The sequence below is a fragment of the Sminthopsis crassicaudata genome, chromosome X, assembly GCF_048593235.1.
Source record: "Sminthopsis crassicaudata isolate SCR6 chromosome X, ASM4859323v1, whole genome shotgun sequence".
Lineage (NCBI taxonomy): Eukaryota > Metazoa > Chordata > Mammalia > Dasyuromorphia > Dasyuridae > Sminthopsis > Sminthopsis crassicaudata.
The window spans coordinates 86,169,267-86,191,223 of record NC_133623.1 but is presented as its reverse complement, the minus strand read 5'-3'; the positions used below and the strand labels follow the sequence as shown (position 1 = coordinate 86,191,223).

Here is a 21,957-nt window from a genome sequence, read left to right as displayed (position 1 = left end):
AGGGAAGTGAGAAGTTGAGGAGAGAAAGCAGCATAGTCCTTAACTTTTTTCAATGAACCATTCTGCAGATATTTTACATAATGTGAATTTACCCACGGATGTGTAAAAAGCCAGAAGGGAGGCAGGAAGGAGACTGTGCCCCTGTGGAGCCAGCACATGGGCCAATGACACATAAAGTCTGGATGTACAGAATCAAGAGCAGGAGGAACACTTTCTTGCAGGGGCCAGCCCCAGGACAGCCTGGCTGGAACTGAAAGGAAGAACATGCCACGAGGCACGGACATGGAAACCTGTGGCATAGGACAGACGTGGTGCTCCAATGATGGACAAAACATCCAAATGCAGGGGCCAGACTCGCAGGTGGGCGGGTGCATTGAACGCAAGTGGTTCTGCATCAGTACTGGAGGTCTTAAGGCAAGCCCGGATCCATCAGTGGTGGTGGGCTGTCTCTCTGCAGATCTATTCTTCTGCCTTCTGCTACAGAGGGTTTTTAAAGGTTTGGGGGGGCCACAGAGTACCGAACTGAAGGAGAGGAGCAGGATGAGATCCCAGTATGGTACAGAGGTGGTTTGGGAGAATTCCTTGCATACAATCCAATTTGTACAATGTGAGTTAAAATGAAGCAACATCCATCTGTAGTCCATTCTATTCCTATTGAGTTTTCTATACAGGTCTTTTATATGTACGATTTCTAAGTCATCTAAGTTTTATTATTCTCCTTGACTTCTTTTTTATGTATTTCATGGTTGTATTAGGCTAGGTCACACAGGAAAAGTTGAGGTGCCCTGCCATTATAGTTTTATTATCTATTTCTTCCTGTAATGCGTATAACTTTTTCTTTAAAATTTTGAATCCTATGCCCTTGTGCACATATCTCTTTTCTGACACCATTGACTGTGGTTCCCCTAAACAAGAATTAGCCAGCATGCCAATTTACCCTTTCAATGAGGCCGAATTTTACTCTGCATTTTTTCTGACATCATCATTGCTTCCCTTATGTTTTATCCTTCATATGAGATGTAACAGTTTCTGCTTCATCCCTCTAATTTCACTCTGGTTCTCTCTTTCTTTCCAATGTTTCTTTTCAAAATACAAAAAAGAAGAAACAAGCATAGTCTGGAAGTTCTGGTTTCTAATTCATTTTACTGCCCACTTGCATTTAGCAGTGAGTTCATCCCATTAACACAGTTATGATGTATTTGCTTCTGTTTTTCCTTCTCTCTTTTTATCCCATTCCCCCACTAGTTTCTATTTTATACATGACCACACCATATTTTATCTGCCCAAAGTTTGTCACCACTTTTTCCTTCTCCTCTCCCATTTCTCTACTTACCTTTAGGGTAAAATAGATTTTTTTGACCCACGGAAGAAGTACATATAAATACAGATATAGATACTTCCCCACTTTGAACCAATTTAGATGGGAGGGAGGTTCAAGGATTGGTCACTCCCCTCATCATCATTTTCCACTCCAAGGCAAAACCTCTTCCCTGAATGCTTATTTTATGAGATCATTTCCTCCATTATTTCTCTCCCTTCTACCATCTGCCAGGGCATCCTTATTTCTCACCTATCTATTTTGCATCATCCCCATCCAGACCGTTCACTTCCAAAACCTCTTTCTAGTTTGAATGCTTCTACCTGCCTAGTAAAGATAAACCTCATAGGAGACAGGGTTATCGTCTTCCCTTCTAGAAGAGGACACAGGGTATCAGTAACGAGTCACTTGAGGGGTCTCTATCATATTTACCTTTGAATGTTGCTTTTGAGTCTTCAATGTGAGACTCACATTTTCTCCTCAGCTCTTGTCTTTTCATCAGGAATGCTTCAGCGGCCTCTATTGCATTCAATGTCCAATTTTTCTCTTGCTGTGCTTCCCCAGAGAGGAAGCCCGTAGTGAGTGGAGTGTTCCCAGAACGAGTGTCTTCTGCCACAAAGATGTTGTCCGCTGAGTGATGTCCGTCTAGATGTGTTTCCATAGAGAGCAATCCCGAAGTAAGCGGTGTAAGACAGAAACTGGAAAGCCTCTGGGCAAAGGAACCGACCTTTATCAAGGGAAACAAGGTGAGGTCTCAGACCGTGCTGGACGGACCATAGAGCCCACCTTTGTTTCTCTCAAAGGTTGGTTTCTTTGTCCAGAAGTCCTTCCCAGTCTCTCTCTTACACCAGAATGTTGCCAGAGAGAGTGTCTTCTACCTCCATTGTCTTTGCCTCTGAGTTCTGAGAGTAGAGTAGGTGCGTATCTCCAAGAGGATTGTAATTGAACGATTCTAATAGTATTTATCTTCACCCATCAGCATTTCATCTACAGAGTATTCTGACATTAAATCCACAGTGTCTTTTCCTCAGAATCTTCAGAGATTAGATGTGCTTCCCCTGAGAGGGTAGTAATTATAATGTTTTCAGAAAGACTGTCTCCATCCACAAGTGTTTTTTGTGTTCTCAGTATTAGATGTGATAACATTGAAAGTAAATCTGTAATAACCAGACTGTTCCAGAAAGCCTAAGCCCTACCACAAGTCTTTTCCTCTCTGCAGTATACAGTTGTGTTGATTTTCTTTCATTCCTAAAACACAAAAGACCACTCGTCACATGGCATGACTCTCAGGAAGCAGAAGGAGAGGGAGGGAAACATGGGATACTGTGATGTAAGAAACAGGAAACCGGATGGCATATTTTTACATGAGGGGAAGAATCTAAAGTTATTAATGAAAAAGTGGGGAGGAAGAACAAAAAGGGCTTTTCCTGCAGCCTCATTCCTTCCAGCTCTGCAGCTTCAGCATCCGGGCTTGGCTTGAGACCTCCAGCACTACAAGGGGAGCCTTTGGCTGGCTCTGCCACTCAGCCTCACGTCTGGCACCTGCTTGTGTGCCTCCTGTCCATCCATGCTCAGGTGCCATGTGTCTTTCCTCAGTCCACATGTTGCTTGTCCTCTCCTTTGTGGGGCGGTGGCTGGCTCCTCCTGCCAGCTCCCGTCCTTCTCTTGCTCCTCAGTACCCGGGTCCGTGTGTCCTTGGATCATCTCCCGGCCCCCTCCCTTCCCAGACGCACGACTCCCTTCCTGTCTCCCTTTCTCCCTTGAAGCCGAGTCCGGGGGTAAATTCACTTTACTCTAAAATTGCTCCACTAAAGGTTTGCCCAACAGTCCACTTACAGAAAGAGGGAACTGTGTAGAGTTGGTATAAAAAATCGATGCCTCAGTGCAAAGCAGTTTGGCAGAATTTTGATAGAAGACCAATACCTCATAGCACATAGTAAATTAAACTGTAACAGAATACATGGTTTAGCTATGACAAATGAAAGGATAAACTGGGCCTATGAAATGATGAATCACTGTAATCACTAATAAGTACCTTAGCTGAAACCTCCACCTCATTAATGTATTCATTCACTCAGCCATGGATTGACTCCTCCAATGTGGCCGGCACATACAAAGCCAGACGGGCTAAGTGACGAGCCACAAGCCCACGGACAGCATGGTCGTAGGTTCTGGAGATGCAAACACTGTTACAGACACAGTCCCTAACAAGACAAGCTTGGGTTCTGCTAAGACAGAAAATGTGTAAATGTACATGAGAAGAAACACAAATGCAAAACGCACAAGGCAGTCTGGGAGCAAGGCTTACAGCAGCTTTTCAATCAGGAAAGGCTTCATGTCATGGTTGGGGCTTGAAAGGTGTCTTAATTGCTAAGGATAGAGGGCCAGGTTCAAAGTCAGGAAGGCTCAAATCTTGCTTTAGACCCACGTCAGCGGCATGACCACGGTCACCCCGTCTGACCTCTTAGCGCCTCAGACTACTCTAAGAGCAGGGACGCCTTCACCTGGGGAGTCACTCTTACTGAAGGGGCAGACAGAGCAAAGAATGCTTGCCTTGGACGCTCTGCCTTGTCCTTGCCCAAGGCCACATGCTCACCAAGGGCCTGAGGCTGCCTGTGAACAGAGGTCTTCCTGACTCCCCGCCCAGTGCTCTAACCCCTGAAGCCCCCTCTGGAAGCCCCAGAAAACTGCTGGGAAGCCATGGTTGAGGAGGATGCCATGCAGCCAGGGAAGGAGAAAGAAAGAGCTCATTGCCAGGGCTCTGAAGTTCTGCAGGGTCTCAGTCCTTTCTGAATTCACCACCTGCCCTGAGGAAAAACGCCAGTTGTTCTGTCTGAGACAGGACCGTCCCTAGTCTTAGTGTGTGGTGGCTGCAAGGGAATGTGAGCAGGCCCTGTAATTCCACAGAGAATGCAAACTACCTTTAATGGAAAGAGGAAGAACAGTTCCAAGGAACCCCGAGTCACACTTGCTCTTGATCCCCAGTCATTCTGGCTTTTAACCTTTTGTGTCCCCCTCCTAGCAAATAGCTTACCTGGCCCGACGCATATGTGGGGATCTGTCCGTCTCCCCTTTAACAGTCTGGGGTGGTCTCGAGTGCAGGTTTTCTTCTACAACACAATTTGCCCCAGGAATCCTGAGAAACTGAGCTATACATTCCATGCTGGTGAGGGCTGCTTCTTTCTGGGGAGTCCAGCGCCTTCCCATGGGGGTGGACTACAATTTGTGCCATTCCTTGGCTGCTCTGTGTCCTTCCAAGATGGTTTCCTCTCAAATATAGACAGAAGAGACCAGGAAAACCCTCTCAGCATTGAGATTAATGAGCCCAATCTGACTCTAACACGGGGGAGAGTCTTAAAGACTTGGTAAGGATCACACAATCCTGGGAGGCAGGATTTGAACTCAGTTGTTTCTGATTCTCACCAGTGGACACAGAGCAGCAGGTTGGCTTATGAAGCTGTAAGGTATCTTTTCAGGGTCCCTGAAACCTATGAGGCTTTTAAACTCACCTTCCCTGACCCCAACAAGTCTAATCTCTCTGTCTCTCTGTCTCTCTCTCTGTCTCTGTCTCTGTCTCTCTCTCTGTCTCTCTCTGTCTCTCTCTTTCTGTATCTTTCTCTTTCTCTTACACACACACACACACACACACACACACACACACACACACACACACACACACACACTCTGGCTGACCTTTAATGTTCATTGCAACCAGATTTTACCTCCATTCACAGGTATAAAATTCAATCACTCGACAAATGTTGAGCATCTGTGGTGCTTCATCTTTGATGTTGGGTTTTTTATGTCATGGGGTAGCTGGGGAAGGTCCCTCTGAAATGGCTCATGTTCCACATGGAGATTCTTGAATCAGCTGATTAATGGCCACACCTGGGAAGCCTAGAGGCCCAGATACAGCAGGGAAGTTGCCAGTCCTCAGGCTTCCAAGCAACAAGCCAGGGGCCAAGCCCCTTACTCTCGATTTAAGAAACTTGGGACAGTGCCCAGTATACCCCAAGAGAGCAGGCTCAACTTTCAGTGTTACAACACGGTCTGGAAATCTGCACCAAATAATTCTGAGTGTAGGGAGCTACTGTGCTGTCAGGGAAGATCAAACCACAACATCAGACGATCATAATGATGCCAGAACATCTACATGTGAAGCCTCAAATTGGTGTGTGTATGAATTGGTCTCAGTCCTTCTGAAAGGGCTCCAAAAGCATTTTTAAAATATGTAACAGGAGTAGAAGGAAAATGGGCAGGAGAAATGAGAGAGATTCACAAGAAAAGTTAACATTTTGTTAAAAGAAGCACCAAAAATCGGACAGACATGTACCAAACGTCAATGGAGAAAACAACCTTAAAAAGTAGGATTTGCCAGACGGCAAAGGAGGAACAAAATCCATTGAAGAAAACAACTCTTGAGGAAGAGTGTGGGAAGTAGGTCAGAACATTCAGAAAGAAAAGAAAGTTGAACCTGTGAGCTAATGCAGACAAGTGACAAACGCACAAAACTTTCAGCAGAATAAGGGTTTCCTAGGACAACCAGAGAAGTCCAGAAGAAAGACTCCCCTTTGGAGGAGTATCCCCTTAAAACATCCCCTGGAAGAAGCAGGGAGCCCTGGGTTCCAGGTGGCCTCAGGCCCAATCAAGGGGACTTTTACTTCCTAGGAGCACTTGGGGATTGGAGGCCAGGGAGAATGATAAGGAAGTCCTGGAATATCTGCTGATACGGAATGCCAGGCCCAGCTGTGCTGTTAGGAAAGAAGGAAAAAGCCCACACCCCTGGAGGGCAGAAGCAGAGGCACAGGGTAGCTGCTGGCCGTCTTACAGGAGGGTGGAGTTCTTGGGTTTTGAGTTCCAAGTCAGACAAGAAAACTGAAAGAAGATCCAGAGGCAGAAGCACCATCTCCCTCTCAGATCCAGGGGATGACACTATTAATTTCTTATTTAAAAAAAGAGCAACATGGCAGCCAGGGGACACAGTGGTTAGAGCACCAGCCCTAAAGTCAGGAGGACCTGAGTTCAAATGTGGCCTCAGACACTTAACACAGCCTAGCTCTGTGACCCTGGGCAAGGCACTTAACCCCAATTGCCTCAGGGGGGAAAAATCAGGCAAAGGGGAAAGAATTCAACTACAGGAAGAGGAAACACTGGGATTTTTCAATAGAAGGGGGGATACTGAAGGGGAAAAGCTTTTCTTATCCCAAAGAGTTATGGTAAATGGCTACTGTCCAGAAAGAATTTGTAGAAGAACTCAGAGAAGACTTTAAAAATCAAATGAGAGAGGTTGAGGAAAAACTAAAAAAATAACAAGAATCCAACCAAATCCAGAGGCTTATGGAAAGAAAGTAAACCAAATTGAAGAGGAGATCCAGAGTTTTCAAGAAGAAAGTGACTCTTTCACAGTTAGAATTTGGCAAAGGGAAGTCAGTAAAGTTATGAGAGACCAAGAAATAATAAAACAAAATATTGTCATGATGTAGGAAATGACGAAGTGATAGATTTTTAAAAATTATAAAAAGATCTGCACTCATGAGGGATGATGTTATCTAGTTTCAGAGAAACAACAAACAAGCATAGTACAATCTTACATAGACGCATAACAATGTACATGTATATATGAGCATGATTATACATGTCTGGGTACATGTACTTGTATACTTATACAAATGTGTCTATGTATCTATGTACATGTATGCGTGTATTTATGTACAAATATATCAGCAGCAGCCATCTTGGGGGATGCAAAAAGTGCACAGAGAGAACAAAAGTGAACCTAAGAAGAAGCAAACAATAGATGGACATTTCTGAATAAATGTGTACTATTAATTACATATGATTTTTTGAACTAGAAATCTATTATTTCATATTTTAAATGCTCTCACATTGTTTTGTGCCTATGACAATGCTTTTCCATCTTTTCTCTTTCTTTTTCTATGTTTAATTTGTTTAAATAAATGAATAAATATGTAAAAAATTTTTTAAAAAATGGAGTAGTGTTTTAGGGGAATGATTTAGGTATAGAAGACACAGTATTAAATGTCTGTTTGAGAAATACAGAAATCCCATCTTTTTGGAAAATAAGTTGCTATGTACAAAAACTTCTGGAGAAAATTGAAAACCAGTATAGCAGAAACCAGGTACAGTTCAATCCCTTACATCATGTGCCACTTGTTTGTCCAAAGGAATAGAAATTTGGTCCCATCGACCTCACAGCATGTCTTTGAGTCTGGAGGCTGGATATTTTGCTCTCCTGGCCACTTATTTATTTTATATTTTCAAAACAAACTGCGATATTGAACTCTTCTGTTCCCTCTAGTTCATTGATGATTTCTTGACACAGAGCTTAGAAAAACGAGACTTTGATAAAGCCCATTGGAATTCACCAGGAGCTACTTGACAAATCCTTGAAGCCAAGTCACTCTGGCTTTCACTGAGTGTCCAATAGAAGATGCTAGCTTAAGCCTCACTTGGTCATTGTGTGGGTTTTGATGGCTCAGACAGAGTGTAAATCACAGCTGTTTCTTCTGGCCAAAACACTGAGGTTCTTCCCTCCCCACATTATTATTTTTACTATTATTATCATTGAGTAGGCAAAGTAGAGCATCTTTTGCCTCAATTCTTACATAGCCTTAAATCACTAAATTACTGTTGCCTCGTCCCAAGTGAGACATGGGAAAGGCCCTAGCTTAAACAGCCTAAGGTCTCCCCCTGCCTACGGGGCCATGGCCAGTCTGCCTGACCTAGGTCTTGCCTCTGCACTCAGCTGACTCTGGAGTGAGGCTGGGGATCTTGCCCAGCTCTGCCTCCCCTAAATGCAATTCACTTGCAAGTCATGAGCTTCTAGATGCCATTGGTCCTCTTCCAGAAAGAAGCATGAAAACACAATGTAAACAACAAGGTAAGACCAAAATGGGTACGTGATTTAGACATAAAGGCAGATCCCGTAAGCAAATGAGGAGAGCATCCATTCTGGGATGTAATTTTGGAATCATGCAAAAAGTAACAAAAATATTCAAAGCCGTTAAAATAAATAATCCATTACATTACGAGAAGGGACCAATAAAACAGTCCCCAAATACTGCAAAAAACTTATAACAGCACTTTTGGTGACATCTGTGACCTGGAACAAAGTAGACTCTCTCAAGTGGGCATGGCCAGAGAAGGCACGGAAACGAATGTTGTGGGACATTACTATATTGTTATAAGGAATGGAGTGTGTTGACTACAGAGAAGCAGAGAAACATCTCTGTGAAATGATGCAAAGTGACCTAGGCAAAGCCAAGAAAACAAAAATTAAAAAAAATCAATACACACACATGCGTACATACCTGTAATTAAAATAAATTTAAATGGAAAGAATGACAAAGCAAAACTGGAAAGTACCTGTAAGGAAATGCAAAAGACTGAAAAGGATACATGAGAAGACACCATCACCTGTCCTCTTTCTGGAGGTGAGAGATCCACAGGTGTTACACACGTGCATACCTTTTCCCAAATGTGTGAAACAGCTGAGCTCACTTTTCTTCTCCTCCCTAAAACAAAAAATGGGATTTGTTACCTGGCATGGCCCTCATGGGGAGAGGGCCGAATCCATGGGATACCCTGGTGATGAGGGAAACACTAAATATCAATAAATATTTTTGTGAAAGAGCTCAGTATCTGCAGGACATAATGAATGGAGGGAAGGAGGAAAGGAAGGGTTTAGGATTACTGCTTATCAGGGACAGATCTCAAACTTTACTAAAAATCAGAGACTTTGAATCCAAATGTTTGGTCTTGTCTGCTTTTCCTTGATGCAATTGTCGGTTGCTTGGCAAAGCTATTGGAAGGGTTTGCCATTTCCTTCTGCAGTTCATTTGCCAAAGGAGCAAGTGAGGTAAACAGGGTCAAGTGACTTGCTGAGGGTACCACAGTTAGCAAGTAGCTAAGACCAGATTTCACCTCAGGAAGATGACTCCCTCTGACCTCATGCCCTGTAGAATTCCTAGGCACCCAGGAAATAATAGGAATTTCTTGAAGACGGCCACACTGCTCTTTGGGTAAGATCATGTGTGCAACCTACATCAGTAAATAAAATAAAATATCAGTGTGTAAGAAATGCAAAGCGAACAGGTGGTGGGACCGAGGAGGACACACTATTGCATTTTTAATAACGGGATAAGGAAAAAGCAGTTTGCCAGAAATGTGATACCTCCTGAACACCTCACGCCAACTGCCACCTTAAATTACAAACGGGTATATGAATCCTATGTAAAAGGGGAATCTAGGGCAAATTAGAGGAGCAAAGAGGAAGTTCCTGTTCACTTCTATGGATCGGGAAAGAGATTACGAGAGAACAAGGAACAGAGAAAATCACAGACAGTGACAGGTTCATTCTGCTTCTATAAAGTTGCCCAAAGTCCTAATGCAGAGAAAAGAGGAAGCAAAACACTTACCTGAGGAAAAGGACGTTTGTAGCAAAAATCTCTGCGGGGGGGGCTGCATATGCAAGATGGAGAAGAAACGCATTCCCACTTGCAGGATCAAGAATCCTTCTCCCCTAGGTCAAAAGGGAAGGAGAGAATATGTTCAGAGGAAGAAACCCAGGCTCTCACAGGCTTCTGACAAGATGCTCCCAAAGCCCTCACCCAGGACAAGGCCGCATTGAAGCAATTCCCTTCTTTCAGCCGATAAATCGTTTAAATGGAAAGGCTGAGGGACCTCTTTGTTCCACGGCAAGCGCCACGGAAACCTCCCTCTCATCACAAGCCAGTCGGACCCAGCACAAAACAATGAATGCGGCCTGGAAGTAAAAGGCCCCCTACAAAAGAGAAAATACGGGGCGGGGGAGGAGAAGAGCGCTCCCACTTTCTCCTCCCTTTCCCTGGTGCTCTGGGAGGAGACCGGCCCCACCGCGGTGACGTCATAGGACCGGCCCTTCCCTCCCCCTCCTTCTGGGAAGTCTCCTGGGTCTGGAGATGAGGCTGTGCTGGGACCGCATCCCAAGAACGGGAAATTCTTCCCGAAATGTCAAGCGTCTTTATGCCAAACTGAGAGAGAAGCCCTTTTAAGAGAAAAGATGTTAAAGGCGAATATTCTATAAAGGGAGAGATCCTGAGGAATAACATCACCCCTCCCTCTTTTTCTGAGGACTCCGTATTTTAGCTTGGATTTTAGCACGTTAAGCTCTGCCTGCGGCCACAAACCTTTCCGTGCCCTTTGATACCCGAGGTCAGACAGGACAAAAGGATGGAGTGGAAAGCCCCGATCCCCCGGGTTGTCCGAGTTCCGAGCCTCCGGCCAGGCCTGGGCCTGCAGGGACTGGGAACAAGAGGTGGAAGCGCCCATCGGAGACCGGAGAGAGGGAGGGTCCCCAGAGGGGGCTCGCGGCCGGCCTCCGCCGCCCCCCCCCCCCACCTGCAGCCTCCCAGACTGAGCCCGGAGCCGGCCCGAGGCACCCGGCAGGTGCAGGCACACGGGGGCACGCTCCCGCCCCCCCCCACCTCCCCTCAGGGACACAGACGCGGCCACGCCCAGGATCTCAGCCACATTCACGTCCCCCCCCCCCCCCCCCAGACAAAGGTGCGGATGCTCCCGGGCCTTGTAGCCGCCCTCCCCCACACCTACCGGGCAGGAAGGAAAGCCGGGCGGGGAGGAGGGGGCTTCAGGGAAGGGCTGGGATGGGAGAGGACAAAGGGAGGGGCTGCGGCGGGAGCAGGGAGGGGGCCCCCTCACTCTCTGCGGCTTAGGCGCTCAGGACCCTCGGCTCGGTCCATCCGGAGGACGAGGGTAAGACGGGGGACGGAGGGGTCGCTGTGAGGCGGAGAGGCAGGGCCTGAGTGAGGGGCGCACAGACCCCCCGCCGCCCCGGCCCCGGCACATCCTCACCTCCAGACAAAGGAGACTGGCATTGAACGGAGGGTGGGAAGGGGCGGAACTGTGACGTCACCTGCGGGGGGCTAGGCTCCTCCCAGATCGGGGGGAGGGGGGAGAGAGCGGGGTTCAGGATAGGGGAGGGGGCGCTGGGACCTTAGCCCAGAGCACTTGCGAGCCCCCCCCCATGTGATTACTCTGGGCCCTCCTCACCCAGCCCCGCTAGGGCGCGGCCGCAGTGCCTCTCCCACCCGGAGGGCCCGGCGCTGACCAGGGTCCTGGGTCCCCGGGCCGGGCTGCGGGGCTGGGAGCGGGACGGCCGCTGAGCGCGGCTTGCGGGGGTGGAGGGGCCGCAGGTTTTCAGGAACTGGGAGGAGAGGGCCCCAAAGGCTCCTCGGCCTCCGCCGTCTCCCCCCCCCCCCCGCGCCCCCTCCCCCGACCCGCAGCCTCCCAGACTGAGCCTCGGGCGCATGCTCCCACCCCCCCCACCTCCCCCCAGGGACACAGACGCGGCCACGCCCAGGATCTCAGCCGCTTTCACGTCCCCCCCCCCCCCCCCAGACAAAGGTGCGGATGCTCCCGGGCCTCATATCCGCCCTCCCCCACACCTACCGGGCAGGAAGGAAAGCCGGGCGGGGAGGAGGGGGCTTCAGGGAAGGGCTGGGATGGGAGAGGACAAAGGGAGGGGCTGCGGCGGGAGCAGGGAGGGGGCCCCCTCACTCACTGCGGCTTAGGCGCTCAGGACCCTCGGCTCGGTCCGTCCGGAGGACGAGGGTAAGACGGGGGACGGAGGGGTCGCTGTGAGGCGGAGAGGCAGGGCCTGAGTGAGGGGCGCACAGACCCCCCCGCCGCCCCGGCACATCCTCCCCTCCAGACAAAGGAGACTGGCATTAAATACAGGGTGGGAAGGGGCGGCCCTGTGACGTAACCTGCGGGGGGCTAGGCTCCTCCCAGATCGGGGGGAGGGGGGAGAGAGCGGGGTTCAGGATAGGGGAGGGGGCGCTGGGACATTAGCCCAGGGCACTTGGGAGCCCCCCCCTTGTCATTCCTCTGGGCCCTCCTCACCCAGCCCTGCTAGGGCGGGGCCGCAGTGCCTCTCCCCCCCCCCCCCCCAGGGCCCGGCGCTGACCAGGGTCCTGGGTCCCCGGGCCGGGCTGCGGGGCTGGGAGCGGGGCGGCCGCTGAGCGCGGCTTGGGAAGGGGGGGGGGGCTCTTTTACCGAAAGTGGTTGGGGGAGAACAGGAGGCGGAGGTCAAGGAGGGGGCCCGGGCTCCCCTGAAAGGAAGAGCACAAAAGCTCGGCAGCAGCTGCGAAGCCCAGGCCTTGGACGGGACTTGGATTCCTGAGAGCCCCCAGAGCAGAAACAGAACGGGGGGGGGGGGAGCGGGAGGAGGGGACACAGGGCAGGGGGTCTGGGAGAAGGGCGGCATCGGCTCTTTTGTCCAGGCCTGAGGAGACAGGAGATCAGAACCGGTGGGAAGGGACAGAGGGCCACCCAGGTGCGCATGCGCATCTGTCCTCCTCATTGTGCATCCTGGGCACTGAATTCTGTGTAACACAAACCTCCCAGAGCCTGGACAGGAGGAAGCCTCTTTGCGGCTCAGACTTCTCTGCCAGGTGACTTCATCCATTTCCTTCCCAAACCACCAGTCAGCTCTAGAATACTCAGTCAATAAAAATAAATAAAAATCTCCAACAAAATATCAAAATGCAAATGATGGAGGCACTGACATGTCTTCCAAGTTAATTAAGTAATCAAGGACCACTTTTGGTCACAAAGGTTCAGGGACCCTCAGGACCAGAACTGCCTCTGGTGAGGTAGCGGGGACCCTGAGCAGCTGCACTATCTGCAGTCTCAGAGACCAGGGCTTCTTCCTGGGAACAGCCAGCAGCCCAGAGCAGTAAAGCAGGGACCACATGTCTTCCTCAATCAATCCCCTGCAACCATGGGCATGCAGAACTAGCTGGGAGAAGAGCAGTGTCAGAATGGCTGATGTGTTGGAGACTGCATTTCCCAAAGTGCTCCCATGTTGGAAACACAGACCAGCTTTAATATAAATATAAAGTCAAACGAATAAGCTGGGGAAATGAGCAATTAAAAATTGGGTAAAAAGTCCAGTGGGACCAAGGAAGAGCAAGACACAAACCAGTAGCAAGCAGGATCTCAGATAAAACAAAAGCAAAAACAGATCCACTTCAAAGAGATAGCAAGCAAACTACATTTTTGCTTAAAAGTATCATAAAAAAAAAAAAAAAAAAACAATGTAGTGGCCATACTAAACTAATATGCACCAAATGGCAGAGTAGTCTTTTTATTATACCTTTTTATTGACGGAACATATGCCTGGGTAATTTTTTACAACACTGTCCCTTGCACTGGCTTCTGTTCCGACTTTTCCCTTCCCTCCCTCCACCCCCTCCCCTACATGGCAGGCAGCCTTATACATGTTAAATATGTTGTAATATATGCTAGATACATTATATCTATGCAGAACTGTACAGTTCCCTTGTTGCACAAGAAGAATTGGATTCAGAAGATAAAAATAACCTGGGAAGAAATACAAAAATCCAAGTAGTCCACATTCATTTCCCAGTGGTCCTTCTGTGGGTGTGGCTGATTCTGTCCATCATTGATTAATTGGAACTCACTAGGTCTTCTCTTTGTCAAAGATATCCACTTCCATCCTCATACAGTATTGTTGTTGAAGGGTATAATGGTCTCCTGGTTCTGCTCATTTCACTCAGCATCGGTCCATGTAAGTCTCTCCCAGCCTCTCTGAAATCCTCCTGCTGGTCATTTCTTACTGAACAATAATATTCCATTACATTCATATACCACAGTATATTCAGCCATTCTCCAAATGATGGGCATCCATTCAGTTTCCAAAAGGGCTGCCACAAACATTTTTGCACATGTGGCTCCCTTTCTTTCCTTTAAGCTCTCTTTGGGATATAAGCCCAGTGGAAGCACTGCTGGATCAAAGGGTATGTCCAGTTTTATAACCCTTTGGGCAAAATTTCAAATTGTTCTGCAGCATAGTTAGATCAGTTCACTAATCGACCAACAATGCATCAGTGTCCCAGTTTTCCCAAATCCCCTCCAACACTGGTCATTATCTTTTCCTGTCATCTTAGCCAGTCTGAGAGGCATGTAGTAGTATCTCAGGGTTGTCTTAATTTGCATTTTCTCTGATCAGTAGTGAATTGGAGCACCTAAGAAAGGGAAATGGTTAGAAAACAGTAGGCAAAGAGGAGATTAACTATCCCTATTCATAGATGGTCCTATGATTTACTTAAAGCACCCCAGAGTATCAAAACAAAGAAGGAAACCCCAAAACTGGGGGTGCGATTCACAACTTTAACAGGGTTGCAGTACACAAAATAAACCCATGTAAATCATCAGATTTTCTGTGTTCTACCAGCAAGACCAAGCAGGAAGAGATAGAAAGAGAAGTTCCATTTAGGAGAAAAGAAAAAAAAAACCTGCGAAAAATAGAAAATATTTGGAAGGTTCCTGGACAAGTCCAACCCAGTGACTACCTCGAAACAATGAGAAAACACTCTTTTTCAAAATAAAGAGAGACCTAAAGCCCAGGAAAATGCTTAATTGTTTGTCAGTGGTCTTAGTCAAGAGAAATGACAATTCTAGCTACTGTAATTTACTTGTCCAGGGTCACAACAATTAAACTATTAAAGATTCATTTTATAGAACTAGAAAAAAATAATAAAATCAAATTCATTAAGATCCATTTTTTCAATAAGTCAAAGTTAACCAATAGGAAGTAGTCAAAGCAATGAATCCATGTTATTGATAGTCCTATGATAAAAGCTCCAGATCCCTCTTAATGAGTGAACATGAAAACAACTCTCTTCTTTCCGTCTTTAAAAGAGAGAGCCCCAGAGTCAGGTATAATCCCATCTATCTGTTCCAAAACAAGGTAAATGGAAACACTCATTCACCACACCACGTACTTATTGAAAGCAGGGGGAAAAAATTAACTAATCATAGTATTACATGAAAGCACACTGAACAAAAGAACTGATGTGAAGGAGAGGATAGAATTCCTGGACTGTGCCCTTTCTCCCCTGTCCCAATGATGAGGTCTAGAATTGGGGTACCTAAATGAAATTAGGGTTAATTGAGGTCTAGTGGCAGGTTTGGGGTACAGGGAGTCAAGTAGAGCTCCCCTGCAACCCCTTTGCATTCCTGTAAAGGAATTTACAGACCCGAAAACCTAGATTGATAAAAGGTTTATTCTGGGGTTTGGAAAAGGCGAAAGTAGAGACGAAAGGGCACCGGAACCAGGGTTCCAGTGGACAGAGATCCTTTGGCCTGCCAGGCATAAGGCTGCCATGTTTGGAACCTCTGCAAAGAGAGGGCTCCAGTCTGGCTCTTTTATAATGGGGGGGGGGCTTTGGCTACAAGCTGAAGGGGGCTGTGGTTGCAGCCCCAGATTGGCTCCTGACTGGGTTTCAGCCAGGGTTAGAATTTGAATTGAATTCAATGGGTTTCCCCACCCAGATAACAAAGATGAAACTGTTGGTGCTTGGGGTGGAGTTCCCTCCCTGAGGCAGAGTCCAAGGAGGTTTTCTCCTTTAAGGATTTTTCAGTTTTGGGGTTTCCTCTTCACCAAGGCCAATCTAAGGATGGGAAGAAAAAAGAATGGAATCACACACTTGAAGAAAGTAAGGAGGCAGCGTCCACAAAGGCTCTCCCTGTTGCCTCCACCCCACTGAAGGACCTCCTAAAGGTGCCTTGCAAAGATAGAGATCAGGGCAGGCTGAAAACCCCGGGCAGGAGGGCGCACACACAGGTACACCCCTGTACACAAACTCCACAGTGGTGAGGGAAATTCAGGAAAAAGTTGAAGAAGGAACAGAAGAGAATATAAAGGGTGGATGCAGATTGACAGGAAGGGCAGTGGCCAGAGGAGGGGGAGACTTACCTCATAGATGTCTAGACAAGAAAGTGCAGGAATTTCTGGGATTCCTTAGGTTGGTGGGTGTGTGTCTTGGGGGATGGAAGAATAGGGATTGGGGGCAGGCAGATCTCCAGCTGCATAAAGACCAACAATGGGCCAGCTCAAACCTCTAAGCAGATGGCCACCTTTCTCACCACATTTCTCACACCATTAAGCATGTTACAGGGATTTCCTATAATCCACAGGGTCAGGCCCTGGTGGAACAGGCCTATCATATTCTGAGGGCCACCCTTGTTAAATGGAAAGGGGGAGTAAGTAACAGAACCCTAGATGGCCCACACAGGTGGACATGGATAAGACTTTATATACTTACAATTTTTTGTGCCTGGATAGGGATATCGGCCTCTCTCCAGGAATGATACATTTGGCACAATCTTATAGACAGGACAGAAAACTAAGCTCCATGAAAACTGTGCTTCAAGCACTAGAGAATATTCAAAAGGTCCTTTGGAAGGACGAGCAAGGACCTTGGCAAGGTCCATCATTATTACTTTGGAGAGGGCCGGGATATTTTTGATTGCAGATTCTGATGGGGAAGGCCGCTGGAATCCAGAAAAAAGGACAAGGAGAGTTACCCCTTTTAAGACAAGGGCTGAAGAAGAAGAGAAGGAGATGACCCAGGAGATGCCCAAAACAGCGCCATAGCAGAGAGATGATTACCCTTGCCAGACCAACTTAGTGATTGGATCCAACCTACTTCCCTTCCCATCCCCTTCTATTGTATCCCATGGGCTCTATGGAGCCATTTTTGTATTGTTGCTTCTTTTGCTTTTGGCTACTTTGCTAGGATGCTTTATATGTATTCTTAAAACAATTCTTTAGAGGTGCTTAAGGAAGAGCTTCTGATTTGTCAACATGAGAACATTTGGCCTTATTAATAAAAAAGGGGGAGATGTAAGGGTTAAAAACCTCTAGAAGTAAGGAATGCAGTTCAAGGCATGTGGCAGGACCTGAGGGATGAGAGGTTAGGAGGGGCAGGCAAGTCCTACTTGGAGGTGGGACACAGTCCCAAGAGGTGGTGTCTGATGCCAGGTACCATGCCTCACTCCTTAATGCTCTCAAAGCCTAGCACGCCTCCCTCCTTCTTCTTGGGCCAATCCCATTATGCCAGGTTCCTAGAGGACCTCCCCCTTCTCCCATATCATCAGTGGGGTAGAAATATGTGCTGTCTCAGAATAAAGTTCTCTTTCACTTCATCCCTGCCCCGTGGTGGTCTGTCTCTATAGGATCCGGGTTGGTGCTGGGAGAGGGGTAAGTGTGGCCTAGCCGTGCCATCGACGGACAGGCATTAAGAGTAGCTCTAAGGGGAGTTACCAGGTTAGAGTAGTTCATAGGGGTGTAACAGTTGGCAAACCTGAGCAGCTCATTAGAAAGGGGCCTGGGACAGCCCAACTTGGCTCAGATCCCATAGGGGCTGGGAGAGCCAGATATCCCCCACTGGAATTCAAATGGGTGCTTTCCACCAGGATTTGTGAATCAAAGCTCCTAGCTTCTCCAGCTGGGAGGGGTTGGGAATCAGAAAGGAATCTTAAAGGGACCACAACCCACATCAGGTACAGCCAGGGAAAATGCTCCAACTCAAAGGAAATTGTGCATTTCCCTTTGTTGATTCCTGTATTTCCTGATTGCTCAAATGATCAGCAGGGAAATTCAATAAATTATTACCAACATGGCACAGTATAGCAAACACTAAACCAAGTTCTCTCACAATTCCCTTTTAAATTCATGGCTCAAATCAAATTCTTACCTGGTGAGACAACAAAAGATCAAGGCAGGATATTGTTCTAGCCCATGACCCCTCCCAAGGTTGGAAGAAGAGAAGCAGTAAGGACATCTCTATGTGTGAGACAGGGATGGAGGAGGAGACACTGGCAAAAGGCACCTGAGTGTTGTGAGAGGAAGAGGAGGGGAGAAGGAGCTCTCAGGGAATGACCTCCATATGTTCAGTAAAATATGAGACAAGATTCTCACCTGAGATGGTGGGGGTGGGATGGGTGGGGTAGTGAGTTACAGAGCTCAGAGTTAGAGACTTAGAAAATCTTTGGGCTGCAGGAACAGCTTTGTCACTTTGTCACTTTTTTTTTTTTTTTTTTTTTTTTTTTTTTTTTGCTGAGGCTGGGGTTAAGTGACTTGCCCGGGGTCACACAGCTAGGAAGTGTTAAGTGTCTGAGGGCAGATTTGAACTCTGGTCCTCCTGACTTCAGGGATGGTACTCTATCGACCTAGCTTCCTCAGCTTTGCTACTTTGGGGGCAAATTAACTGCTGTTTTGGTAGAGAAGAAAGAGGCCTGGATCAAACCTAGATTGATGACATCAGTCCTCTCATAAATGACTCACAATTGAAATGTAAAAATTTCGTGATGAATTTGGACCAGCCCTTTACCAATTCACTGTTAAATATTTTCAGATTGGGAAAAGGAGACAAAATGGCATTTGGGGCCATGCCGTTCACTATTCTGTTAACATAGCAAAAAAGGAAAGAATGACATTATTAATGACATTGTCTGAGAAGTGGTCTGCCGGGTCAGGTGGCTTAGGACACTTTTTGTTATTGTTTTATTTTATTTTGCTTGTTTTTCTATGATGGTGACAGATCCCACTGTTTGTGGGGGATGACAGGGGACCAGTGTGGCTCTGGATGGGTCTGGGCATGCTTGGGTCATTTGTCAGTTGTGTCCAACTCTTTATGACCCCATTTGGGCTTTTCCTAGCAAAGATCCCAGAGTGCTTTGCCATTGCCTTCTCCAACTTGTTTTACTGCTGAAGAAGTGAAGCAAAGTATTAAGTGATTTGCCCAGGGTCAGACAGTTAAAAAGCGTCTGAGGCCAGATTTGAACTCCTGAAGATGAGCCCTGCTGTCCCGGGTCCATCCCTCTATCCACTGAACCCGCAGCTGCCCGTGGTTGTGCTGCCTCGTCCCCAAGGGGTCGCTCTGATGCCTCGGTGAGCGTGACTAGAGTAAGTGTCTCCCAGAGAGCAAGCCTGACAGAGCTTTCCAGGGACTTTGGTGCTGAAGGGGCCTTATTTATCTCTGATGATCTCCTGTAACCTAAGCTGAAGTGGGAATCCTTGAGAGCTCATTTCAGCAAATGGGTAAGACTGGGATAAGGACTTCTCCCATTAAAGGCAGAGAGAGTAGGAGGGAGACAGGAATCTCAGCAACACATTCCAGTCAGGCCAGTAAGCAGCTACTGAATGTCCCTGAGGTAAAAGTGGATCGTTTGGGAAATGACTTTTCCTTTAATATTAAAACTTATCCCTCATTTTTCTAGACATGGAAAGATGAGGGCACACGGGTGAGATGGGAATTAAGGAGGCAGCACATTCTCATAGACACACTGCTGAATTCTGAGCCAGGAAAATGTGGGTTTATATCCTACTGTCCTAGCTGTGCACACTCCCTGGAAGTGTGACCTCAGACACCTCCCCTCACCACTCAGGGCTTCAGTTTTTCCTCTGGAAAAGGAGAAGCCCCGACTAATTGACCTTGAAAGTTGCTTCCACGTCTCTGAGCCTAAGTGAGATGTAAGACAAGCCCATCACCTCCCCGGCCTACCGGCCACGCCATCAACGTCTCTGAAAACGCTCCTTGGAGGCGGGACGCAGTTACCTTTGGAACTCCTAGTGACCCCCCTGCTCCAGCCGAGCTCCGGGGACTGGAGACCTGGATCCACGGCCACATCTCAAAAGGGGCGGACTCGGGGGGTAGAACCTCCACGGGGCCTGAGCCAGAACATCAAAGGAGCCCGAGGGGTCAAACACCCCAGACAGACAGCTGTTCAAAGACCCAAGGGCGAGCAGCAGCAGACAGCAGGTGCAGCCCCCTCATGCAAAGGGCGGCTAAGAACTGGCAGCTGTTTACTGTCTGAAGGAAGCCTTTTCTTTCCTGCCATTACAATGGTTTCTGGCCTCTTCTTATTTAAATGTTTCTCCTTCTGTAATCCCTGCACTCTGTCAGCAGAACTAAACGGTTCCCCCCACACACACACAACCCTCCCATCCCCCTACCATACAATGCTTTTCAATACAGTTGAAATGGCTGTTGGGCTCCTCCCTCAGGCTCCGGCCCCTTGACGCTGCAGCCTCAGGTGCCCATTAGAAGCCTGGATGTGGACCCCCATGGGAAGGATGGCTTTCACTGGTCGTGGACAGCGTGTCCCCCAAACCCTGCTCCCCTCTGGGCTGAGAGCCCCCCAGTCCCAGTGCGCGTCCCCGAGAAGCAGCTTATGGAAAGGGGGCAGCTCGGGTCCATGACTTCTGCCCCATTCTCGTGGCACCCCCGAGTCCCAAGCACTGCATCTGGCTGTGGGGGAGAGGACCAGCCTCACCCACAAATCTGTACAGCTCAGGCGCAGGTTCTAGGGCCCGGCACAGAGAAGCGGCACCTACAAGCTCCCCTACACTGGGGAGTCTCTCCAGATCGGGGCCACTCTGTGTCCTGGGCACAAGCGGCAACATGGGCCCCCCTTGGATCCCTCAATCACAGCCGAGGTCACTCTCCCTTCATTCTCAGTTCCTCCTGCGGGTGACTCTCCTAAATGCCTCGCTGGTTCCCTCGGGCCAGCTTCTGGGCCACACATTCTGTAGGACGGGACAGAGGCTTCCTCCAACAAGTGGGGGGGGGTCCTGCCCTGCCAGAGCAGGAGCCCGACCTCTGACCTGGCTCTTCAGGAAAGGCAGCTGCCAGTCTTCTGTCCAAGTTCCAGGTCAGGCGGGGGCTTCCACAAGGACCTCGGTTCCCTTGCACCGTCACAGCGCCTCAATCCCCACGGCTGCCAGACTCTGCTCCATGAGCTTAACGGCCTCCCCTGGGATTCACTCTGACACCCTCTGGCCTTCCTCGTCTAACCCCAGCCCTCGGCCTCGAATGCCCCGTGCCCCCGTCCACAGCAAGGCCCTTCTTGTTGGCTCCGCCCTGGGCCCCGCCCCGAGCCTCTGGGGAGGCCTTTGCCCTCTTGTTCCCATGGTGCCCACAGCATCCCTCCGGGTCAGGAGCTGATGAGGGGGAAGAAGTGGGAAAGGCAGGCGGTCATGCAGAAAGGATTCCCAGGCTCAGGCCGGCGCAGATGCAAGGAGCAAAAAGCTTTATTGTGAGGATAAAACGGGCAAAGTGCCCCAGTGCCATTCACACTTCATGGAGAGGAAGGTTTTGTCAGAAAAGACGCAACGTTGGGGTGCACGAAAGACTTGGGGTGCCGGGGAATGGGTCTGGGCAGCTTCTCTGAAAGAACTCAGGCTCTAACCATCTCCAATCCAGCAAAGACATTGATTTGGACATTTACCTGAGGGCAAAACACTGAGAACCTGCTCTTTAAGGGGCTGGGCAACCCAGCAGAGAGATGTGAGCTTCATTTAGGGAAGGAAAAGGAAGCACAGATGGAGAATCTGGCAGCAAATCGGAGGCTCTCAGGAGATTGTGCCCTGCTGTTACACCTGAGGTCAGGTATGCCTGAGAAAGGGCCCTGGGGAGGATTCACACCCTCTTGTTCCTGAGCAGCGGCAGCCCCCTCTACAGGGGAAAAGCAAAGGGTCCTTTTAGGAAGTCTCTGAGAGAAAGGGGGAGAATTACCGGGTCTGCAGCAGCAGCTGAGACCGAATCATTCCCCTCAAAGCCCTGGGACCCAGACTCCTGTGGGGCCCCGAATGAACGTCTCAGTTTCCATAACTGTTCCCAGCTGGCAAGGGCATAGAACGGCTTCTGCTTAAAGGCTTCCTCATGGGAAATGGATGGGAATTGCAGCCCAGCAGCCTCCACAGGTGGGAGGAACAGCCTCCACAGGTGGGAGGAGCAGCCTCCACAGGT

General features: G+C 48.5%; 2 long non-coding RNA genes across 5 annotated transcripts in view; both read right to left on the bottom strand.

The window, feature by feature from the left end:
• Window positions 1-1,749: 1,749 nt before the first annotated feature.
• LOC141548782 (uncharacterized) overlaps window positions 1,750-21,957 on the bottom strand; it is a 90,445-nt gene continuing 70,237 nt past the window's right edge. For all 4 annotated transcript variants that reach the window (XR_012484065.1, XR_012484066.1, XR_012484063.1 and 1 more), the window contains one exon: window positions 1,750-2,566. This is a non-coding gene — a long non-coding RNA (uncharacterized LOC141548782). The remainder of the gene's footprint in view (window positions 2,567-21,957) is intronic.
• On the bottom strand, window positions 3,154-10,725 carry LOC141548783 (uncharacterized). Its single transcript, XR_012484067.1, has 2 exons — window positions 9,757-10,725; window positions 3,154-9,379 (listed from the first exon to the last, which is right to left on the bottom strand). It is a non-coding gene; the product is annotated as an uncharacterized LOC141548783 (long non-coding RNA).